The following is a 23,424-nucleotide window of genomic DNA, read 5'->3' on the forward strand; positions in this document are numbered from 1 at the left end:
GCACCGCCCATGCGCAGTTCTCATTGGCTGATAGCCCCATGACGTAGGCCGCGGGGGCCCAATGGAAGGGGCGGAGCGAGCCGCGGCACACTAGGGTTCCGGCCGCGGGAAGTTTCCCTTTCCTTCTCCATACAAGTATTCTCATACTTTTTAATATAAATTTTTATTTAAACCTGTAGTGTATCTGAAATTTACTCTTGGGTATATATGAGATAGGGTCTAGCATTGTTTTCTGCCAGATGGCTAGCCAGTTGTGCCAGCACCGTTTGTTCAACAGCCCAGTCCCCTCACAGAATTTAAATGCCACCCTTGATATATTAAGTTATGTATATTTTGTGGTCTATTTCTGGGCTTTCTAATTCCATTAAGTTGTTTGCGTAAGTGTTTATTTTTGTGTCACTATTATCCTTTTCTTTAAAGTCCTTCACTCACATCCCTCGCAGGAGTTTTCCACCGGTCGACATTTCTCGGCAGGTCCCCTGACTTCTGCTGCGTCATTTGAACCCACTCTTTTTTTGTCCTTCCTGCCATGTTCTCTAATTCTCTGCTCCTTCAGACTCCAAGCTTCTATTATTTTGTTAAATAAAGAAATTTGGGACCACCTTTGAAATAACCAGGGGACGTTTCTAAGTATTGCCTGTTCAGCATCATTTCCCCATTCTAGTAGCACCACCCTAATTTCCCTTTAGGGAGCCCCCGGGTGTCCCCATTCTGTGCAGTCCCCATGAGACTGTTACTCATAGTGTCCAGACCCCTAGGTTGAAAGATGATACTGTGACCAATTCAAGCCAATCAGAATCTCTGCCTGGAGAGTTTACTTCTTTTTTTTTTTTTTTAATTTTTTATTAATTAAAAAAATTACAAGAAACACAAACATTCTCAACACATACACTCAGCAATTCACAATATCATCACATAGTTGCATATTCATCATCATGATCATTTCCCAGAACATTAGCATCAATTCAGAAAAAGAAGTAAAAAGACACAGAAAAATATAACAAACAGAAAAAAAAAAATTTACAGGCCATACCCCTTACTGATCCCTTTCATTGATCACTAGCATTTCAAACTAAATCTATTTTAACATTTGTTCCCCCTATTATTTATTTTTATCCCATATGTTCCTCTCATCTGTTGACAAGGTAGATAAAAGGAGCATCAGACACAAGGTTTTCACAATCCCACAGTCACATTGTGAAATCTATATCATTATACAATCATCATCAAGAAACATGGCTACTGGAACACAGCTCTACATTTTCAGGCAGTTCCCTCCAGCCTCTCCATTACATCTTGAATAACAAGTTGATATCTACTTAATGCGTAAGAATAACCTCCAGACTAAGAATAACCTCTGGACTCTGTTTGGAATCTCTCAGCCATTGACACTTGGTCTCATTTCACTCTTCCCCCTTTTGGTCAAGAAGGTTTTCTCAATCCCTTGATGCTGAATCTCAGCTCATTCTGGGATTTCTGCCCCATGCTGCCAGGTGGGGAGTTTACTTCTTAATCAGGGTGAGGCACAGATGAAAGGCAGTTGAAACTGAGTCATGTCTGGGCAGTGCCCTCAAAAAACTGGGTTTTTGTTACCGAAATCCCTGAGAATGCCCTGGTTTCTGTGCTTCCCAAGGCGTGATTGTTAGCTCGTCCTTTGATTCTGTGAGCTACCTGTTATCCTCTTGTTGTTGGAGTGAGCAAGATGTTGGTTTCTGTTGGTGACAAGTCCCTTCCTGATGGAGAGCTATTGTAGTGGACACTGTGGCCATCCAGCCAGCAGTCAGTCTCCCAGCTATTCCCGTTGCCTGAACACACCTAGGATTTTGTGGATTGGGCCCTGATTGATTTAAGACAATCAACTTCTTCAATTCTCTGGTTCAGGGAAAAGCATGTGACCTAAATGGGCCAATTAATGGGAATCTTAGTCTTAGAATTCTTACTTAGAATGCTGAGTAGAAGTTCCTTTTCTCCTGCTGGACGCGATCTAGGAAGTACACAGCCTGCACTGATGCTAGTGCTGTGCCTGAAGGATGAGAGAGACTGACGCTTGACCCTGCAGAAGTCAGAACAAGGCCTGGGAAGAACCTGAGTCTTTTATGCCATTGTCAAGCACAGCCTGCCTACTTCAAGACTTTCCTTATGGGAACGAATACGTCACCTTCTGTAATGCATTCTGGGCTATGAGTTCTATTCTTTGCTGTCAAAGGCATACTAATTTACACACAACTACAGACCTATAGTAGAATTGTTTAGGTTGGATGAGATGAAATTGATGATATCCAGTCATTATTTTTTTAATCCACACACAAAATGGAAATTTCATATGATTCAACCAGATATTAATCAAATAAATCCTTATAGGTTTCTGGATCAGTTCATAATACTTTTGGGTGCAAGTAACAGAAAACCCATTTATCAAAGGCATAAACAATGGGAACCTATTTTCCTTTACATAAAATGAAATGTAGAGGAAATGGGTGTGGCAATTTCTCAGCTGCTAAAACAAATACCGTACAATGGGTTGGCTTAACAACAGGAATTTGTCGGGTCATAGTTTTATAGGCTATGAGCTTCTGGCTGGACAGTGATCTTTGGGATTCTTTGGCTTTTCTATCACGTGGCAGTGCACATGGTGGCATCTCCTTGTGGCTGGCTTCTCTGGGCTTTGTTGACTTCTGGCTTCTTCCTGTGGCTTTCCTTCTCTCTGTCTGAATTTCACTCTGCTTATAAAGGGCTCCAGTCATCCAGATTAAAGTCGAACCTGAATCAGGCCACAGCTTAACGGAAGTAACATCTTCAAGATATCCTATTTATAGGGGGTCCACACCACCAGAATCCGAAATGTGGACCACGACCAAGAACTGGTCCAAATGGGGTACACAATTCAACCCACCCCGGTGGGTAACTGGTTCGAGAACCGAACAGTGTTGGAGATCTGGATTCTCCTCTCTGCAATACTCATTTCCCTTTTGGTGGCAAGAAGGCTGCCATTTGTCTTAGGGAAAACTGAAGCCTGCATAGAAGTACCCAGCAGATTTCTCCTTGGCTAGAATTCTGTCCCGCAACTAATGCAAAGGAGGCCGCAGGGAAAGTGAGTATCCCTTCCACCAGCCACAGTGCAGGCAGTGAGAGGCTAGTGGTGGAAATGGTTTCTCATAGTTGCCTTATATTTCATTCTGACTAATTAAAAAAGTCAGAGATCTCCACATGATGAGCCATCTCCCAGACATCTGATGATCATAATCACTGCTTCCATTTATGAAAAGCCGTTTTGTTTGTGGAGTGCACATTGTCTTCACTTAGAGTTAAGCCCAGCCCTGCTTCCCAAAATCAGGGAGTCTGCTTCAACTGCAGTGCCTCTACTTGGCATAAAGAGACTGGCCAAGAAGAATCTTATTAAAATCCTAGCACTTGAAGTACATTTTATTCCTCGTGACCTAGTGAAGGGACATCTTTCTGGATCCTGTCAGAGGTCAGAGTGCATGGGGGAAATGTACTTGAAAGATCAAGACAGTATGCCTGTAGCCTGGGGTCTTTAAATTCTGCCTCCACATTATGCCAGGAGATGTTTAGCCTTTGAGGGTATCTGATGGACCAGCACAGTGTCAGATTTTGCGTTATTCATAAAAACAAAACAAAAACTATTAGATCTTCCTGGTGCTTGCCCAAGCTAGTGAATTGAGTATAAAATCAAGAGCTTCTCAAAGTATTTGTGGGGAAGGACTGGTTATATTCAATCTATCATAGATGATTAAGTTTTACAAAATACAATGAACATGAACTCATTGGAAAATGAAATTTTGAAAACACAGAAAATACAAGCCCACGTATATATAATCAACATGTATTGAAGATATACATTCAATGTTGTTCAAGTTTGCTAGCTGTCGGAATGCAATATACCAGAAACGGAATGGCTTTTTAAAAATTTTTTTACATGGGCAGACACTGGGAATCGAACACGGGTCCTCTGGTATGGCAGGTAAGCATTCTTGCCTGCTGAGCCACCATGGCCCACCCATGGAATGGCTTTTAATAAGGGGAATTTAATAAGTTGCTAGTTTACAATTCCAAGGCCGAGAAAATGTTCCAGTTAAAACAAATCTACAGAAATGTCCAATCAAAGGCATCCAGGGAAAGATACCTTGGTTCAAGAAGGCCAATGGAGTTCAGGTTTCTCTCTCAAGTGAGAAGGCACATGGCGAACACAGTCAGAGTTTCTCTCTCATCTGGAAGGGCACATGGTGAACACAGCATCATCTGCTAGTTTCTCCTGGCTTCCTATTTCATGCAGCTCCCCAGGAGGCATTTCCCTTCTTCATCTCCAAAGGTTGCTGGCTGGTGGGCTCTGCTTCTCGTGGCTATGTCGTTCTTCTCTGCTCTCTCTGAATCTCCTATTCTCCAAAATGTTTCTTCTTTTATAGGACTCCAATAAACCAATCAAGACCCACCCAAATGGGTGGAGACATGTCGTCACCTAATCCAGCTTAACAACCACTCTTGACTAAATCACATCATCCAGGGAGATGATCTGATTACAGTTTCAAACATACAGTATTGAATAGGGATTATTCTACCTTTATGAAATGGGATTTTGATTAAAGCATGGCTTTTCTAGGGGGCATACATCCTTTTAAACCAGCACAAACATATATTAAAGAACTTTGATGAGTTCTATAAAAGTTTCCAAATGCTCACTCTCAAAGTCTATACTTGTCTCAGACTGGAAAGAAACAGTTCACGAAGTCTACCAACCTTTTTAGTAGTACCAAAATCCACACCCAAATCCATCAATGCAGCCCAGACCTTAATTACATTCTGCTCTCCTTGGTCAGGCACACTCAAATTCCTTCTGCAAATATTCCCCAGATTTAGAGTGATATAAATTAACAATTCCTGCTGAAGGTAACACCCTCCTTCTCTGCTTTTGCTTTGCTTTTCACCTCTCAGGTTATGTTAGATGTGGATTCTGGTCACTTGCCAAGTAAGGATGACAAGTGGATGAGAGGTGGATCTCAGGGGACTGTTACTGTTCTGCCAGGTGTTCATTTTCCATGTAACTGAAGGGTCAGGACTGTACTGTGTTCCCAAGGTTAGGATAGGCTGGCCTGGGTCCTACAGTGTCTCAGAGGCACAGAACATCAGTCCCTTTTATTTCAGATCATGCAATATCCAAATAAGAAATTTTAAGACATGTATCCTCACCATCATGTCCCACATAGACCCTTCAAGAAGTGAGGGTTAGAAGCAGATGAATCTGGAAGAGGCTTGTGCTGGTTTGAAACAGTTGTGTACCCCAGAAAAGTCATGTTCTTTAATCTTCATTCTATGTTGTTGGGTGGGATCTTTTTGATTAGGTTGTTTCCATGGAGAAGTGACCAACCCAATTGTGTGTCGGACCTTTTGATTAGGTGGTTTCCATGGAGATGGGTCTCCACGCATTCAATGTGGGGTTGCTGCTGGAGTCCTTTAAGAGGGAAACATTTTGGAAAAAGCTTCAGAGCCCATGCAGCCAGAGACCTTTGGAGATGTGGAAGGGAAATACCTCTGGGGAAGCCAGGAGGAAAGCTAGCAGACGCCAACTACGTGCCTTCCCAGCTGACAGAGAAACCCCAAACATCATCAGCCCTTTCTTTGGAGTTAAGGTATCTTTATCTGGATGCCTTAGTTTGGACATTTCTATGGCCTTAGAACTATAAACTTGAAACTTGATAAATTCCATTTTTAAAAGCTATTCTGGGCAGACCATGGTAGCTCAGTGGCAGAGTTCTTGCCTGCTATGCTGGAGACTTGGGTTTGATTCCTGGTGCCTGCCTGTGCAAAAAAAAAAAAAGAAACCATTTCTGGCATACTGCATTCTAGCAAATTTAAGAACTAAAACAGTGCTTTTGGGGGGAGTCTTGCCAATAGTTCCCATATTTTCTTTCCACAAGTTGTCTTTCTTAACATCAACCTGAGGCAAGACTGCTGAATTAATTGGGGTCTCGAGACCTAGCTCCCACCTCCACCCAGACTCCCCAGAAGTTCCCCAGGGCAGGCAACACCATCACTGGGGTTTGCTCTTGGCTATTTTAACTCAAGGGTTTGTTTTAGGTCCAAAACACAGGCCTGGACCATGTGTGTCTCTGCCACAATGACCGAGGCCTCAGACCTGCCAAGGTTAGAATGTGAACTATCTGTGTGTCTCTCAGGGTCAATCAGTGGGGACAGTGTCCCTCTGCAGTTTGTAACTCGTACCTTGCCAGCAATGGTGCCAGCTGAGCCCTGTTCCAGGTTCGGAGGACCCACCACTAAAAGAATTTAGACAAAGGAGAGGGCCAGTAGAAATAAGAAGTAAAGTTTATTAAGGAGTGTATTAGTTAGGGTTCTTTAGAGAAACAGAATCAATAGGGAACACTAGCAAATATGAAATTTATAAAAGTGTCTCACATGACTGTGGGAACGCAGGGTCCAAAATCCACAGGGGAGGCTGTGAAGCCGACGACTCTGATGGAGGGTCTGGACAAAAAGAACTCCACAGGAGAGGCTCACCAGCTGAAGCAGGAAGAGAGCCTGTCTCTTCTGAATCCTCCTTAAAAGGCTACCAGTGATTAGACTGAGCATCACTCATTGCAGAAGACACTCCCCTTGACTGATTACAAATGGAATCAGCTGTGGATGTAGCTGACGTGATCATGATGTAATTCTATGAAATGTCCTCATCACCACACACAGGCCAGCACTTGCCCAACCAGACAAACATGTACCACAACTTGGCCAAGTTGACACGTGAACCTGACCATGACAAGGAGAAAAAGAGAGAGCGCACGTTAAAAAGATTAATGCGGACATGCCCAAGGGAGGGACATGCACTGTGTGGAAGTGGGTTAGCTTGCTTTATAACAAAGTTTTTGCTAGTGGCAGGTTTCCATAGTAAGCTTTGAGCACTAGGGCTTACATGGTTTGTATTAACCAGGTGCTTACAGGGCTAGCTTTGTTTCAGGAAGAGATAACTATTTATACTTGTGGTCAATCCATCACTTATCCAAAATTGGTCTTTAGGCAGATGTTTAACAATCTTACAACCCTAGGCTTTCTGTTATTAATTAAGAGTTTGGTTTGGGCCCATGATTTTATAAACGTTTATGGTTTTGGGGAGTGTTTTAGTCTGTAAGCTGCCAGAATGCAATATATGAGAAATGAAATATGTTTTAAAAACAGAATTTGATAAGTTACACATTTACGGTTCAAAGCCTGTAAAAATATCCAAACTAAGTCACCCAGGGAATGATACCTTAATTCAAAGAAGGCCAATGGATCTAGAATACCTCTTTCACCTGGGAAGTCACGTGGCTGGCATCTGCAAATTCCTCACTCTTGGGCTCTGTTGCTTTCAGCCTCTATTCCTGTGGGAGTTCCTCACTTTGCTTCTCCAGGGCTGGCTTTCATCTCTTGGCTTCCCTTGGCTCTCTCCAGGTTCTGGCTTGCTTAACATCTCATGGTGACGTCTGCTGGGCTCCAGGCATCTCCAAACTTCTGTGTCTCTGTTCTTCAAGTGTTGACATCTGTGTCAGCCCTGCTCTGAAGTTTCTGTCGCCTCTCTGTCTGTTGACTCTGCTCTCTCTCCAAAATGTTTCCTCTTTTAAGGGACTTTAGTTAATGAATCAAGACCCACCCTGAATGGGTAGAATCACACCTCCCTCCAATCAAAAGGTTACATCCACAAATGGGCATGTCACATCTCTGTGGATAAAATCTAATCACATTTCTGCCCTACAGTATTGAATTAGGAATAAAAGAAACCGCTCCTCCCATAAGATTGAATCAGGATTTAAAGCATGGTTTTTCTCAGGGTACATCATACTTACAAACTGGCACAGGGAGGTTTGGGGGCTTAAGGGAAATTTTTGTCCCAGGAAGTCTGCAGCTGAAGTTTTGCTGTTTGTATTACTTCCTCGGGAGCTAGATAAGAAAAAAGGGACTTGCAGTTGTCCAGTAGCTCTTTCAAGAGGTGCATAGGAAACCAGGGATTCGCAGTTGTCAGTTAACTCTTTCAGAGCTGGACAGGAAATCAGGGACCTGCACAGGGCCCTATACTGTCTTGCTTCAAGGTGACTGCACAACAAGTCTCGACACTAGAACTCATGCATTTTATGACATTTTAATGAAGTACAGAGCCAGATCCTAAATGTACAACTGGATGAATTTTTACAAACTCAATAGCTGTGAAACCAGTGCCCAGATGAAAAAACAGAGTGACTTCAGCTTCCCAGAGGCATCCCTCACCTCCTTTTCCAGTCATTACCCTCTTTTTCAAGGGCAACCATTATCCTACTTCTAATTCCATGAGCTAAATTTCCCTGGAATCACACACTATGTACTTTTTCTGTGTTGAGCTTCTTTCTTTCAACATTATGTTTGTCACATTCATCCATGTTAATATATCGTTTGGGTTTTGTTTTGCGTTCTAATTTGTTAGCTGTCAGAATGCGATATACCAGAAACAGAATGGCTTTTAAAAGGGGAGAATTCATTAAGTTGCAAGTTTTCAGTTCTACACTTGGCCGTGAAAATGTCCAATTCAAAGCAAGGATATAGAAATGTCCAATCTAAGGTATCCAGGGAAAGATACCTTGCTTCAAGAAGGCTGGTGAGTTTCAGGGTTTCTCTCTCAACTGGAAAGGCACGTGGCGAACATGGTGACGTCTGCTAGCTTTCTCTCTATGCTTCTTCTTTTGTGAAGCTTCCCTGGGGGGTGTTTTCCTTCTTCGTCTCCAAAGGTCTCTGGCTGCGTGGGCTCTTGTGGTTCTAAAGCTTTTTTCCAAAATGTTTCCTCTTTGAAAGGATTCCAGTAAATGAATCAAGACCCACCTGGAATGGGTGGCATCACATCTCCCTCTAATCAAAGGTTAATACCCACACCTGGGTGAGCCGCATCTCCGTGGAGATGATCTAATCAGGTCTCCACCCTACATGCTGGATAGGGATTAAAAGAAAAGGCTGCCTCCAAAAGATAGATCAGAATTAAAACATGGCTTTTCTGGGATACTTAATCCTCTCAAACTGGCACATTTAGTTTTACTTTTTTTTTAATTTTCAGTTTTCTTTCATTTTGATGTATTGGTTTTGAAAATACATAAACATGAAAAATTTAAACAGGACAGTTGAAAGTAAGTCTCTCTCCCAACTCCAACTGCCTGGTTCTTCTCTCCCATCTCCAGAAGTAACCACTGTTCTCAGGCCTTTGTGTGTCATTACAGAATCTTTCTCTGTGCGTGTATATTTTGTTATCAAAATGTTCATGTTAATAGTAGAAAGAAATTTTAAAGTACAGAGTGATTGTAAAGAACAAATTGAAAGTTCTGTGTCCTCATCATAATCCCCACAGGTAATCCCTGCCAGTGTTTTCTCATATACACTTCCAGAACATTTCTAGTTATATATATATATATAACTTTTCTAGATATATCTATATCTATATGTATATCTATATCTATATCTTTATCTATATCTGTGCTGGTTTGAAAGGAAGTAGCTTCCTAGAAAAGCCATGTTTTAATCAAAAATCCCATTTCATAAAGGTAGAATAATCCCTATTCAATACTGTATGTTTGAAACTGTAATCAGATCATCTCCCTGGATGATGTGATTTAGTCAAGAGTGATTGTTAAACTGGATTAAGGGACGACATGTCTCCACCCATTTGGGTGGGTCTTGATTGGTTTATTGGAGTCCTATGAAAAGGAAACGTTTTGGATAAAGAGATTCAGAGAGAGCAGAGAATGCTGCAGCACTACAAAGCAGAGAGTCCACGAGCCAGCGACCTTTGGAGATGAAGAAGTAAAACGCCTCCAGGGGACAGAACAGTCTCTTCAATAAATGGTGCCTAGAAAACTGGATATCCATATGCAAAAGAATGAAAGAGGACCCGTATCTCACACCCTATACAAAAGTTAACTAAAATGGATCAAAGATCTAAACATTGGGTCTAAGACCATAAAACAGTTAGAGGAAAATGTAGGGAGATATCTTATAAATCTTATAATTGGAGGCGGTTTTATAGACCTTACACCTAAAGTAAGAGCACTGAAGAAAGAAATAAATAAACGGGAACTCCTCAAAATTAAACACTTTTGTGCATCAAAGAACTTCATCAAGAAAGTAAAAAGACAGCCTACACAATGGGAGACAATATTTGGAAAAGACATATCAGATAAAGGTCTAGTATCCAGAATTTATAAAGAGATTGTTCAACTCAACAACAAAAAGACAGCCAATCCAATTACAAAATGGGAAAAAGACTTGAACAGACACTTAGAAGAGGAAATACAAATGGCCAAAACGCACATGAAGAGATGCTCAATGTCCCTGGCTATTAGAGAAATGCAAATCAAAACCACAACGAGAAATCATCTCACACCCACCAGAATGGCCATTATCAACAAAACAGAAAATGACAAGTGCTGGAGAGGACGTGGAGAAAGAGGCACACTTATCCACTGTTGGTGGGAATGTCAAATGGTACAACCGCTGTGGAAGGCAGTTTGGTGGTTCCTCAGGAAGCTAAGTATAGAATTGCCATATGACCCAGCAATACCATTGCTAGGTATCTACTCAGAGGACTTAAGGGCAAAGACACAAACGGACATTTGCACACCAATGTTTACAGCAGCATTATTTACAATTGCAAAAAGATGGAAACAGCCAAAATGTCCATCAACAGATGAGTGGCTAAACAAACTGTGGTATATACATACGATGGAATATTATGCAGTTTTAAGACAGAATAAACTTATGAAGTATGTAACAACATGGATGGACCTTGAGAACATTATGCTGAATGAGACTAGCCAAAAACTAAAGGACAAATACTGTATGGTCTCACTGATATGAACTGACATTAGTGAATAAATTTGGAATATGTCGTTGGTAACAGAGACCATCAGGAGATAGAAATAGGGTAAGATATTGGGTAATTGGAGCTGAAGGGATATTGGAGTATTGGAGCTGAATTATATTACCTAACTGTAATATAATTATGTTAAAACACTGAATGAAGCTGCATGTGAGAATGATAGAGGGAGCCTCCTATCATTATGGGGACATAAATGAAATCAGAAAGAAAGATAAATGTTAAAGTTTGAGATGGTATAATCTAGGAATGCCTAGAGTGTATAATAATAGTGAAATGTACAATGTACAAATTTTAAAAATGTTTTTGCATGAGGAAGAACAAAGGAATGTCATTATTGCAGGGTGCTAAAAATAGATGGTAATTAATATTTTAAAATGTCACCTTATGTGTGAGACTAAAGCAAAAAATGTTTATTTGGTACAAAATTTGTATTTTGACTAGTGCATTTCCTAATATAACTTATGTAGATAGTTTGATTGAATGCCATAAGTACTTGGAATCTCAGGTAGGACATGATATTTTGCTGGTTTGTCCAGAGTGATGCCCCGATGAATCCCAGAGTGATTCAATCAGTGAGTGGAAAAGTATCTGCAAAGCCCCCTTCGGGGAATGGTGAGAGTGGGGAGAAATTCAACTTTCCCAAGTTGAATTCTTGATATTCTCACAAGCAGTGTGGACAACCAAAGCTATAGGCTGAGCCCCCAGTCTTGGGGTTTGTTCGTATGAAACTTAACCCCACAAAGGATAGGTCAAGTCTACTTAAAATTTAGGCCTAAGAATCACCCCCAAGAGAGCCTCTTTTGTTGCTCAGATGTGGCCTCTCTCTCCAGCCGACATGACGAGCAGTCTCACCACCCTACCCCTCTCTGCGTGGGACATGACTCCCAGGGGTGTGGACCTTCCTGGAAACATGGGACAGAGATCCTGGAATGAACTGAGACTCAGCATCAAGGGACTGAGAAAAACCCTAGAATGAGCTGAGAATTAACATCAAAGGATTGAGAGAACCTTCTTGACCAAAAGGGGGAAGAGTGAAATGAGATAAAGTGTGAATGGCTGAGAGATTCCAAACAGAGTTGAGAGGTTATCCTGGAGGTTATTCTTACGCATTAAGTAGACATCACCTTGTTGTTCAAAATATAGTGAAGAGGCTGGAGGGAACTGCTTGAAAATGTAGAGCTGTGTTCCAGTAGCCATGTTTCGTGATGATTGAACAATGATATAGCTTTCACAATGTGACTCTGTGAATGTGAAAACCTTGTGTCTGATGCTCCTTTTATCTACCATATCAACAGAAGAGTAGAACATATGTTAAAATAAATTTAGTTTGAAATGCTAGTGATAAATGAAAGCGAGGGGTAAGGGGTATGGTATGTATAATCTTTTTTTTCTCTGTTATCATTTTATTTCTTTTTCTAAATCGATGCATATGTTCTAAGAAATGATGAATATGCAACTATGTAATGATATTAAGAATTACTGATTATATATGTAGAATGAAATGATATCTTAATGTTTTGTTTGTTTGTTGTTAAATTTTTAAATTAATAAAGAAAAAAAGAAAAAAAATAGTACATGAAAAAAAAAAAAAACACCTCCGGGGAGCTTCATGAAACAGGAAGCCAGGAGAGGAAGCTAGCAGGTGACACCGTGTTCGCCATGTGCCCTTCCACTTGAGGGAGAAACCCTGAACTTCATCGGCCTTCTTGAAGCAAGGTATCTTTTCCTGGATGCCTTAGATTGGACATTTCTAGAGACTTGCTTTAATTGGGACATTTTCTCAGCCTTAGAACTATAAACTAGCAACTTATTAGATTCCCCTTTTAAAAAGCCATTCTGTTTCTGGTATATTGCATTCTGCCGGCTAGCAAACTAGAACAATATCTATATCTATATCTTTATCTTTTTATCTTTATCTATATCTATATCTATGTCTATCTATCGCCTGTCTTTTAAAAACAATAACTATGGCAACCCAGGGGTCAGGACCCCTTCCCTGAGAGAAAAAAAAAGAAAATGAAGCCTCAAGCCCACAGCAGCCTGTGTGACCAGGGCACAGGCCAGAAGAAAATCAGCCTCTCTGGAGGGGGTAGAAATGGTTGAGCCATTTATCTAGTTATGCACTGAACACAAGTTATACTCTAAAGATTCCTCCAGGATTACAATGTTAATTATAAGCACAAAGCCCCTTAAATCACGGGACCCCTCTTGCATAGAATGTTGAATCTATACCCTGCCTGTTCCTAGAAAACCTTAGGATGGTTTATTATTTACAGACAACCTCATTTTTTGTCCCGCTCCACTCTCCTCACGAGGATCTCCTTGGGTCTCCTATGCTGTCCTGTCTCAATGGGACGGCCCCTGTAACTCACCCTGTGACCTCTGCCTGATTTCCAAGTCCTGCTTACAGCACTCTGGGCCGCCCTCTCGAGCTGCTCGATTCTCCTTTAAACTGATTAATTTAATTTAATTTGCTTCCCCCTAATAACATTCATAGCTCAGTCAGTGCCTGGCATTTTCTTTGGTCTTCCGGCTGAAGAAATTCCTGCAGGCCAGGACAATGTCACAAATGAAATCGTTTTCCATCCTTTGTTCTCCAGCTAGCTTCTTTAACTTATCAATTTACCTTGGACATTTTGACAATACAGACAGACGTACTTCATTAAGAAAAATGTTTTTTTCCAAACTTACAGGACAGTTGCAAAAATAATGTAAAACCCACGCAGAGAACGCCAAAATACCCTCCACCCAGATACCCAGATACACCAACTTTTAACATTTTGCCACAATTTGTCATATATTGTGCCACATATCTTCCTATCTATCAGCTGTTTATTTACCCATTTTCTAAACATTTTTTTACTAGCAGAACATCACATAAGTTTATTTCAGATATAAAGCAATGTTAAAATTGACAAGTTCAGTTCTTAACTGCACGACGTTAAGTACTTTTAAAGTTATTCCATCCAAAATACAGAGGAAGTATTCCTTTTCCACCATCATACAATGATTTCCCAATAGTTCTATTTTTGGAGGACTTTCAATTGGTAAGTAAACTGCTGTGAGGGATATTTCAGAACTTCCTTACTCAAATGAAAGCGAATCTAGGCAAATTATATATTGCATAGATTTGTCTGCAGATTCTATCTTTAGAACCTAAATCAATTACCATATAATATAATTTTAATTTATTCACCCCACAGTAAAAACTGTTCTGAAATATGGTCACAGTCTGTGATCTTGCAGTTAATAGAATTGTGTATTGTATTACCTCCAAGAAGATAATTTTTATTATAAATCAAAATTACTAAATCAAGATGGGGCACTCAGTCAGTCTTTACTGATTCACACGCATATGAATTAGCGCCCAGTATCTACCTCCTCCTTAAGTGAATGGAATTATTTAAAACAAGTTTGATGTAGGAAAATTAACCCTTCGCACTCATTTACAATTTAGGTTAAGTTATTGGCTAGTGTGGAAAAAAGAAACTATAATGACAGGGAACCTACACCCACACACTCAATTCAAAATTTAATTTTTTCCCCTCCTTAAATAACATGTACTTAATTAGACATGAGGCAGCTATTCTGTTTTCAATAACCACATTAAGGGGTACATGCATAGGACTGATTAGATACCAGGCAAAATGGTTACAGAAATAGGGGCAGTGTCATCTCAGAAAATCAGTTACATATCAGAATCTATTCTGATATCTGAATTTACAAAAAAGAGTGATTTCTTCAAACTAATGCCTTCTGTAACTCAAACACTCTTCGCTTGGCAAGAGGAAGCTGAAACTTATCCATAAAGGTTAAAGGTGCTTAATATGAAACCTTTCTTCTAAGCTGATTTGGACTGCTTAAGAAATTGATGCTCAGGAAATAGCTGGTCTTTGTAGATGTTTGCTATCTTAACATTAGGACCCTATACATTCAGTCATCAACTACCTTCCTTTTCTGTATTATTCTATTGTGGCATATTTCTCAGGGATTGGAGCCTAGTCATACTTAAAAATTGTCAATCATTTCTACCTTCTCTCCCTGTCTCTCATGTCTGTAGCCTAACTCACTGTTCTCACTTCCCCCCCTCGTCAGAAACCTCCCGTCTCAGTAGCTTATCTCAAAACTACAAGCCTTCTTGTTATTCTGTCCTTGCCTCTAGCTATCTTCTGCCGCCCTTGCCTAGCAACTACCTTTTAGCTTGTGTAATTGGCTCTCCGAACCCCCTACCCTCTCCCCTACTCCCCCCCCCTTGTGCAACTGTATATAACCTAAGCTCCCTGTAGCCTCGGGGTCTTTAGAGCACTTGAGCCGCTTCGGTACCTAAGCTCTTACGATGTAACAATAAAAAAGCTTTGTGCTGATTAATTGGCCTTTGGCTCAAGTCCTTCAGTCCCCTAGCTGAGACGGCTAGGTTTCGCTTACCCAGGTTTGTTTCCCGCGAGCTCGCCCCCTAATTCACCCAGTGCTCCAGTCGCGCCACCCGGCTGAAGCTATCAGCGGCATTCTATGCCCTAGGGGGGCATATTTCCGTTCAAACCAGCACAAGGAGAGAATACCCAAAAGGACTTTATTGGGACATATGCAAAAACTGCAACATAGACTGTAAGGTTTATGCCAATTGTTAAATTGCTTGAACTTGAAAACTATTACTTAAGGCGGTTACATAACTGAATAGCTTTGTTCTAAGGAAATGTGCATAGAAGGATTAAGGGTTTCAGGAGCACGATGTATAAAATCTATTCTCAAATGTTTAGGAAACAGAGGCGTCCAGGCGGGAGGAGCCTGGCGCCTCGGGGGCACGCGGGGAGCAGCGGCGGCTGCAAACGTCTCCGCCCCCTCCGCAGGCCCGCGGGCACCCGCTCAGCGCCCTGGCCCGGGAGAGGAGACGTCTGGCTCGTGGGGCTGAGTGGGCCGAGCTGAGCGCGCGAAGAGCTCGCGGCGGCGGCGAAGAGGAAACGGAGCCAGATGGAGCTGGCAGCTGTGACCCCCACACAATAGTTGTGAGCAGGTGAAGAGGTAAAACCAAGGCATCGTACCTGTCAACTGCGATGACAAGCTCTACAAGGATGTGCTGGAGGTTGGAGACCTCGCAGAACTTGCCTATTTCAATGATATTGCAGTGGGTGCAGTGGGCACTGGACACCGGACAATGGCTGCTGCACACTGGATCACTCACAGGAGGGGAAGAGACTTTACACTATATGCCAGGTTTTCCAAGAGTGCGCCAGGGTGGTGTAGGAACCAAGTAGAAAAGGTATAAGCAAAACAAGTGGAGCTTGGCTTCAGAGCTGGGGAGACAACATGGAGTGATGGGGAGTGCGGCAAATGGGAGGGCCCCTGCCTGAGGCCTAAGGCCATATTCAGCGGTGGTTGTTAACTCTGGGGAAGTGTGGCCAGATCCTAAATGAATCCCTGGTAGGCCCTGTGCTCTTCTGGGCTGCAAACCCCACTTTCCAACCACCCTGGTCTCTCCGGAGCCACCCACTTCACACAGTAGTCATTCATGAAATAAGGTGTCATGGAAGGACAGGCAACATGAAGCAGTAGAGAGAGCCTGGGGGAGCACGGGTGTGGGTGTCACACATTTGACTCTGAGCCTGCCGCTTGCAACCCACGTTGCTCAGACAAGATGCTCAATGCCTGTGAGTGTCATTTATGCTTAATAGCCTGTAAGTGTCAGCTCTAACACGGAGGTAGTTAGACAGCCTTGCATTGGTCGTAGCCAGAACCCAACGAAGTCAAGTTGGGAAAGCACTTCGCACTTCTGGCATCTAAAAAATACTCAATTTAATGATCACAGCCACTAAATCACCTGGACGCAGTGGATGAGAGAAGGATCTTCTTTATGAACTAATGCTGGCGAGTAAACGTAGAAGAAAAGATAGAATTAGAAAATTACCATTTTGTGACTCTGTATACAATAACTAATTCAAGCCTCTGGAGCTGGACTCTGGGGTCATTTTACCCCACATCACTGTCACGTGGCCCCGGTTGCTGAGCTGCTTTCTGGCCAAAGGCGTCAACAGTTCTTTAAGCATGCACAGTTTCTGCAACAACAGCTGGTGCACTGTCCGCCTCTGCCTTGGCACATGTGCCCCAGTGGCCACTCTGGCAGAAGGGCAGGGCAGGGGACACAGGGGCAGGGCACAGATGCCAACTCTGGCCCAGGTCTGCAGTCCAAATTTCTTTCCAGCCGTCCTCCTTTTAGATTTCAAGGAAAGAGATTTTCTACTGGGAAAGACAAGGCCTATGGGGTTGCTGGCCTGGATTTGCTTGTTTGATTGTCTTTTACTGTAGGCAGCAAAAATACATGCGGCTCCGGGCTTCTAGAAACTTCCGAGAATTCTGGGGAAAGGTAATATTTGTATTTAATACATCTGCGTTCTACTTCAAGGTGACAAGGTAGAACATCAGAGATGATTAAAAATATAATTTTGAATGTGAACCAAACATCTGAATATAAGAAGGTAACAATGAAGACAATAGTTAAGAAAAAAGAAAATCGAAAGAAAGACAGGTTATCTTTGCTAGAAAAAGTGACATAACCATTTGGACAGCAGTATAATTATCCATACAAATAAGGAGGCCCTTTAACTGAGGAACCCAAGTTTCAGGAATTTATGTCATAGATCTAATTCATCAGAGGCAAAGAAAAAAGGCAACATGACAATGCTTACACCAACATTTTAAATAATAAGAAAGAAGGGCAGGTAGCCAGATAACCAAAATGAGGAAGGTTAGAAGAATTGTTTAATAATTTGCAGAATGGTCCTTGAATTTTAGATGGTCATTAAAATTATAAAATCTATAGAAGCGTATTTATATTATTATGATAAGTGAAAATCGTGGAGAACAAGATTATGGACATCATTGGCAAATAGAAGTTAAACTGCCAAAAAAAAAGAAAGAAAGAAAATAGTGGTTTAGGAAAATTATTATAAATGACTATCACTAATTTAAAAGATATTAAATCTTGCTATGTATGTCCAATAAAGAATTGTTTTTTGCTGCAAGTACATTTTCTGACCAAGAATTGGTGACTGTTCATTAACAAGGTCTGTGTTAGGATACCTAAATATTTATGAGATTAACTATATTACTGTTAATTTACTGATAGGGGCAACCAGTAAAATGAGAATTACATGTTCCAAATTTTGTATTTTATTCATACTATAAAAAAACACTCGTACAAACACTCAGGTTCACGTTATTCGCATACAATTAGTTTTTTTTTCACCATCAGCCCCCCTAAAAAGGTCACAATCAATTTTGACTCCGAAAATATTGCCCTTGACCCCGACGTGATTTGAACACGCAACCTTCTGATCTGGAGTCAGACGCGCTACCGTTGCGCCACGAGGCCGGCTAGCGGCCTGCGTTTGAGGGATAGCATGAACAGATGCTTCGTCATCAAGAGGGGCGGAGCTTTACCCTCACATTTTCCCTAAGATTTTTTGCGTGAGTTTCGGGACCGCGAGAGGGCAAGATGCGCGCACATATAAGAATTTAACTCATGGTTTAACAAAGACTCCTCGGATAAATGACGAAGAGGGGCTCATTGTGCTTATTTGCATTTGGCTGAAGGCCTTATCCTTTAACCTCGTAGCCCATTTGAACCCCCCCAACGCATAATTATTTTTATATATTTATACATTTTCTGGCGATGAGAAGTCATCACGGTCTCGCCGCTTCCTCGGCCCCTGATAAATCTTTAATCTGGGCTCTGTCGATGCTCAGAAAATCTCTTTAGTTTCCACGGTATCTTTAGTCATTTCCTCTGTAGACCGGATGTAATCGGTCTCGAGGCCCGCCTAGTCCCTCATCCTTGAAAAAGATTAGAAACAGAGCTAGTTCTCGTGGCGTTGGTGGTATAGTGGTGAGCATAGCTGCCTTCCAAGCAGTTGACCCGGGTTCGATTCCCGGCCAACGCAGCTTTTTTTTTTTTTTTTTTTTCCAAATGGTCGGAGGAACCGTTGTTTTTCTTTTTTCCATCGCGTTTCCAGGGCTGTAGCACGTCGCGTTCTAGGGTACCGTAAAGACACCCTCCTTTCCGGGGCACCTGCTCCCCGCCACACTTGCGACCCCGGCCGTAGTGTACCTAGAGATCCCGCTCCCGACGGATTGTCCAGTCCGCGCCCCTCCCAACGCCTGACCTCGGCTGGGATTGCTGAAGCTGCGTGGGGTCCGGGTGCAAATCCAACCACCCCAAGTGGGGAGACGAAAGAAAACCAAAAACCAAACTCATTTTGGCACCCTGTGAGGGGCTCCTGCCCAACATCCCGCGTCGGGGGGGTACGAAACCTTCTTGCTCAATTTCAGGCGGAGTCTGAAAATGAGCATTTCTATCAGGGAGACAACACCGCGCAGGTTGTCCTGTCTGGTTATGGAATTTCGGGAGATGTGTCTGTTTTGTTTTGTTTGCCTGTGTTTTCTAAGTTATTTTCAACGGACACGTATAATAAATTTATTTAATGCAAAGGAAGAAAAAGATTGACCACACGTTTACAGTGCAAGTTAATTAAATTGTAACTATAAATTATAAACGTTTTACTGTGTGAAGTTGGGAGGGAGGCCACGGTTTTTCTTTCTATGCCTCTCCTTTTTTGTGTGTCCTGAGGCAACAAGACAGGATTTTCTAACTAAACAGGATTTAATAAGGAAAAAAAAAAAATTAAGAAGAGACTACACCTCCCCGTCGGGGAATCGAACCCCGGTCTCCCGCGTGACAGGCGGGGATACTCACCACTATACTAACGAGGAGTGAGCTAGAAAGGGATTGCTCGATACTCCTGATCTGAGATCGTGGAGGCCCTCAGGTTACTAAACGTGAAGTCTCCATGGTTTCTGGTCCTCCAGCACTAGAAAACGTTGACCAGAGATCACGACTGTGCGGAAGTCTTCAGGGAAGGGCGGAAACGAGCGGCAGTGTCCGAGAGAGGCCAGAAAAACAGCCTTCAACGCTGCAGGGACCCGAGTTCTGCCTGTCCCTGGACTCTGCCGAACAAACCTCCGAAGGAATCCCACTTCGCTCTCAAACCTTAGATTGACAGACATCGGTCAACCGGAAATCGGGGATCTGTTTGCAGAATTGAGGGATCAAGTAGGAAGGTGGTGGAGGGAAGCAGAAACAGAAAGTGGGTGCCTTGTGCAAGTCGGGGGTTTGGCCGGCCTGGACACGTACTGCGAGCTCCTTGCCGCCACCTTGGGGCACTCTAGCGAGCTCCGCGAAAAGTAAAAGAGGGCTCGTCCGGGATTTGAACCCGGGACCTCTCGCACCCGAAGCGAGAATCATACCCCTAGACCAACGAGCCGACGGGGGCCGCGGGCCGAGAGGACCTTTAGAGGTCGTTAGACCCGCTGCGGTCCGAGGGCCACGCTGCACGGTGGGATTGATTTGGCGAGCCTTCAGGGACTTCCCACACCGAAACTGACACGCGGAAGTTGGGCTCTGGGCCCCGGGCACGCTGGCGTCCATTCCTCGTAGGATATATCGTCGGGAAAGGGGGAGGGAGGGTTCGCAGGATCTCTCCAGCGCCGCCCTACTGGGTCTGCCTCGAGCATCCGGGTTCCCGCTCCTGAAGATCAAGGTGGTGGTGCCTTTCCCTAACCTGGGGTCTCCGCTCTCCGCTCCGCTAGCCGCCCGGCACCCAGCACCCAGCACGCCTACTCCCAGCCAGCCGCTCGCTCCGTCCCTACATCTGTCCATCCTCCTGGGATGACAGACAGGGCAAGTCCTGGACCGGACCCCTCGATAGCCCACAGTCACCCCAGACCGAGTGGCTGTGCTCAGGAAAATGTTCAGAGGGAGTAATTCCTGGGGCCATGACCCCACGAAGGAGGTGTGGCTGAGCTGGTGGCTGGAGCGTAGGGGCGGCAGAACCCGGACCAGCTTTCCAACCTAGGGGATGCGTGGAAGGGGGCCGATTCTGTCGCCTAATGCCCTTCTAGCTTCTCGCCCCTAAGATCCGACTTCCCTAACCCTCCGTTTGCCTCCACTCTCCAGTTCCCTCCTAGGTAGGCCCAGAAGGAGACCCTCCTACATGCCGCCCATAGATCCAAAAGGTAACTGACTCTGGCGTAAGGGCCGGGGTGGACACGGTCCAAGGCAAGTCTGCTGGGTGAGCCTCCACGGTCTTAACATCAGGCTCCCACCTGGGGGCTGCCAACAGAACTGGAAAAACCTGGAGAGCTCAGTTGCAGGCCACGTGCTTGCCTCTCTTCCGTTCAGCCTGTGCTCAGGAGATTCCTCCAAGCAGCGGCAGGATCTAACTTGTGGTGGTCCTGGACTAGCCTGGGGAGGTAACTCTGGGCTGAACCATCTTATGCCATGACCCAATTGCCTGATTTATGCGACCAGGTCTTTCCCAATGCCTTGAGCAAGGAGGGCTCTAATTTTTCTTTCCCCATGTTCCTGGTCAGACAGCGAGGGAAGGCACAGTGGACAGCCCTGCCTCTCCTGTCTGGGTCCCAAGCCTTTCAGGGGGATGAAAAGTGCCCGGGGCTGATATTCTGGCATGCCCCCACTTTTCCAATTCCTCCTCTTGGTTCCCAGCCCTCCCCCAAAGTCATCTCTCCGTTATCTGCCCGCAGGTGCTTAATCTGCACCGAAGCTGGGTCCTAAATCCTTTATAGAACAAAGGATGACCCTTCCTAGAAAAATGGAGTTCACAGATACCTTGAAGCTCCAACCATGGACCCTCACTTTTAGAACCCAAGAACCAAATTATAAACAGCTGGTTATTGTTTAAACTCTGGTGGAGGTATTTTACATTATAATGAATCAACATTTTACGTTGAAAAATTGAGTTCCAAGGTATAACTTTGGAAGTCACAATTGTTAGAAACATATCCGGCCGAGAAGGGTGAAAAGATCTTTTTGATGAATTTGAGTTGGTGCAAACCCCCAGCTTACCCCCAGCTCTAGCCCTCTCCTAAAGTAGAACTCTGGCATCATTCTAAATTTCTCCCTCTTCCTCAGATTCCATATCCAGCCACTTACTGAATCTTATCGTTCCTTTATCCTTAAGGAACTTTGTCCATGTCCCCTCTTCTCCATCTCTCCTGTAACTGTCCTGGAGCAAGCAACACCCTCACTCCCATCATACAAGCACACACTCTCTAATTCCTTGAGGTTTTTTCCTACCTAGCACTTATCTAGCATACTTTATAATTTCATTTTTATTTTATACTTCAGGAGAGTGGAGATTTCCATTTATTTTGTCCCCTCCCATATTTCCCTGGCTCAGCGCAATCTCTGGTACACAGTAGATGTTAATAGAACATATGACAAATTTCTTCTTGGTCATTAAGACTGAGCTACCTCCCTCCTTCCCTCTACCAACCTTCTTCTGACCACCCTCCACTCGCAAGCCCAGGAGAGGTGCCATGTTTCTGTCTTCCCCCAGCACCTTGTCCCTCTTTGTCACTGCCCTCAGTGCATTGCATTGTGGCTGTGTTCTCTGAGGAAAGGAGCACAGAGCAATGTACAGCGTCTGACCCCTTGCTTGGTGTAAAAGTGTTCTTGGCCGTGGTGGACTTGTCACCTCGACATAGCAATTAATTTGAGTCAACACTTGTGCTCAGACTTCCTACAGGAGCTTACTGGCCAAAGGGTTAGACCTCTCTGCTCAGCTTTCAAGGAGATTCAGCCTTGCCGACAGCCTTACGGGTTCATCCTCTGGCCTCCTTTTCCCTGGCATTTACTTCTACCCTCACCAGCCTGCCTTTAGGGGTCACCACACCGCCCTGCCCTTCCACGCGAAGACCCTGTAGGGAATGGCTCTTTCTTCTACCCCCTCCCTGTCCATGTAGCCTAAGCGCTTTTTTCTGCGCCCTCTTGCAGAAACAGGCCAGCCGTCTCCTTCCGCTAATCCCTAACTCTGATTGTGGAGAGCAAGAGCCTGGTACAGGATCTGCTCATAGAAACCATAAAAGAAAAGAAAGAATAAGGGAGAAAGAGAGAAAGGAAGGGAAGGAAGGAGGGAGGATTAGGAGTCTCAAAGCCAAAAGGGAAATATAATGTAGTGGGGGGACCTCTGTCCCAATTTGAGGTGGCACCCGGGGCTAGCACTACTGGGGCGTCAGCTGAGTAGAGAGAAGTGTAAATTTGCGCAAATTTCCCGTCTTGGTCGACATTTGGGGACGGTGGGCTCAAGTGATTGGCAGCTGGGCTAGGTACATAAACGGGTAAATCTGGGTGCTATGAGTGCGGGAACTTCTCGGAACTCTAGCATTCTTTGGTGTAAAAAGAGGCGTTATCAGTCTTATCTAAGTAGAAAGAAAGGCACCGCTGGGATTCGAACCCAGGATCTCCTGTTTACTAGACAGGCGCTTTAACCAACTAAGCCACGGCGCCAGCACTGCATAACTGTCGACCGAAAATACCTTATAGAAATTTAAGGCTCGGTGTGCAGCCACCTAAATTACATTTTGGGCTCTGTTTGAAGTTAACCTGACTACTCACTGCGGTTTTATGCAGCACTCCGTCCACTTGTGATTCCCATGAAATTGAGAAAAGCCAGGAAAGC

At 43.6% G+C, this 23,424-nt stretch overlaps 5 non-coding genes across 5 annotated transcripts; 1 reads left to right on the forward strand and 4 right to left on the reverse strand.

The window, feature by feature from the left end:
* Positions 1 to 18,188: 18,188 nt before the first annotated feature.
* TRNAW-CCA (transfer RNA tryptophan (anticodon CCA)) lies at positions 18,189 to 18,260 on the reverse strand. Its single transcript has one exon. It is a non-coding gene; the product is annotated as a tRNA-Trp (tRNA).
* Positions 18,261 to 18,756: 496 nt separating this feature from the next.
* Positions 18,757 to 18,828, forward strand: TRNAG-UCC (transfer RNA glycine (anticodon UCC)). Its single transcript has one exon. It is a non-coding gene; the product is annotated as a tRNA-Gly (tRNA).
* A 757-nt stretch (positions 18,829 to 19,585) lies between these two features.
* TRNAD-GUC (transfer RNA aspartic acid (anticodon GUC)) lies at positions 19,586 to 19,657 on the reverse strand. The gene has a single exon. It is a non-coding gene; the product is annotated as a tRNA-Asp (tRNA).
* Positions 19,658 to 20,136: 479 nt separating this feature from the next.
* On the reverse strand, positions 20,137 to 20,208 carry TRNAP-CGG (transfer RNA proline (anticodon CGG)). The gene has a single exon. It is a non-coding gene; the product is annotated as a tRNA-Pro (tRNA).
* Positions 20,209 to 23,178: 2,970 nt separating this feature from the next.
* On the reverse strand, positions 23,179 to 23,252 carry TRNAT-AGU (transfer RNA threonine (anticodon AGU)). The gene has a single exon. It is a non-coding gene; the product is annotated as a tRNA-Thr (tRNA).
* Between the last annotated feature and the right edge of the window lie 172 nt (positions 23,253 to 23,424).

Source organism: Tamandua tetradactyla, chromosome 6 (genome assembly GCF_023851605.1).
Source record: "Tamandua tetradactyla isolate mTamTet1 chromosome 6, mTamTet1.pri, whole genome shotgun sequence".
Classification (NCBI taxonomy): domain Eukaryota; kingdom Metazoa; phylum Chordata; class Mammalia; order Pilosa; family Myrmecophagidae; genus Tamandua; species Tamandua tetradactyla.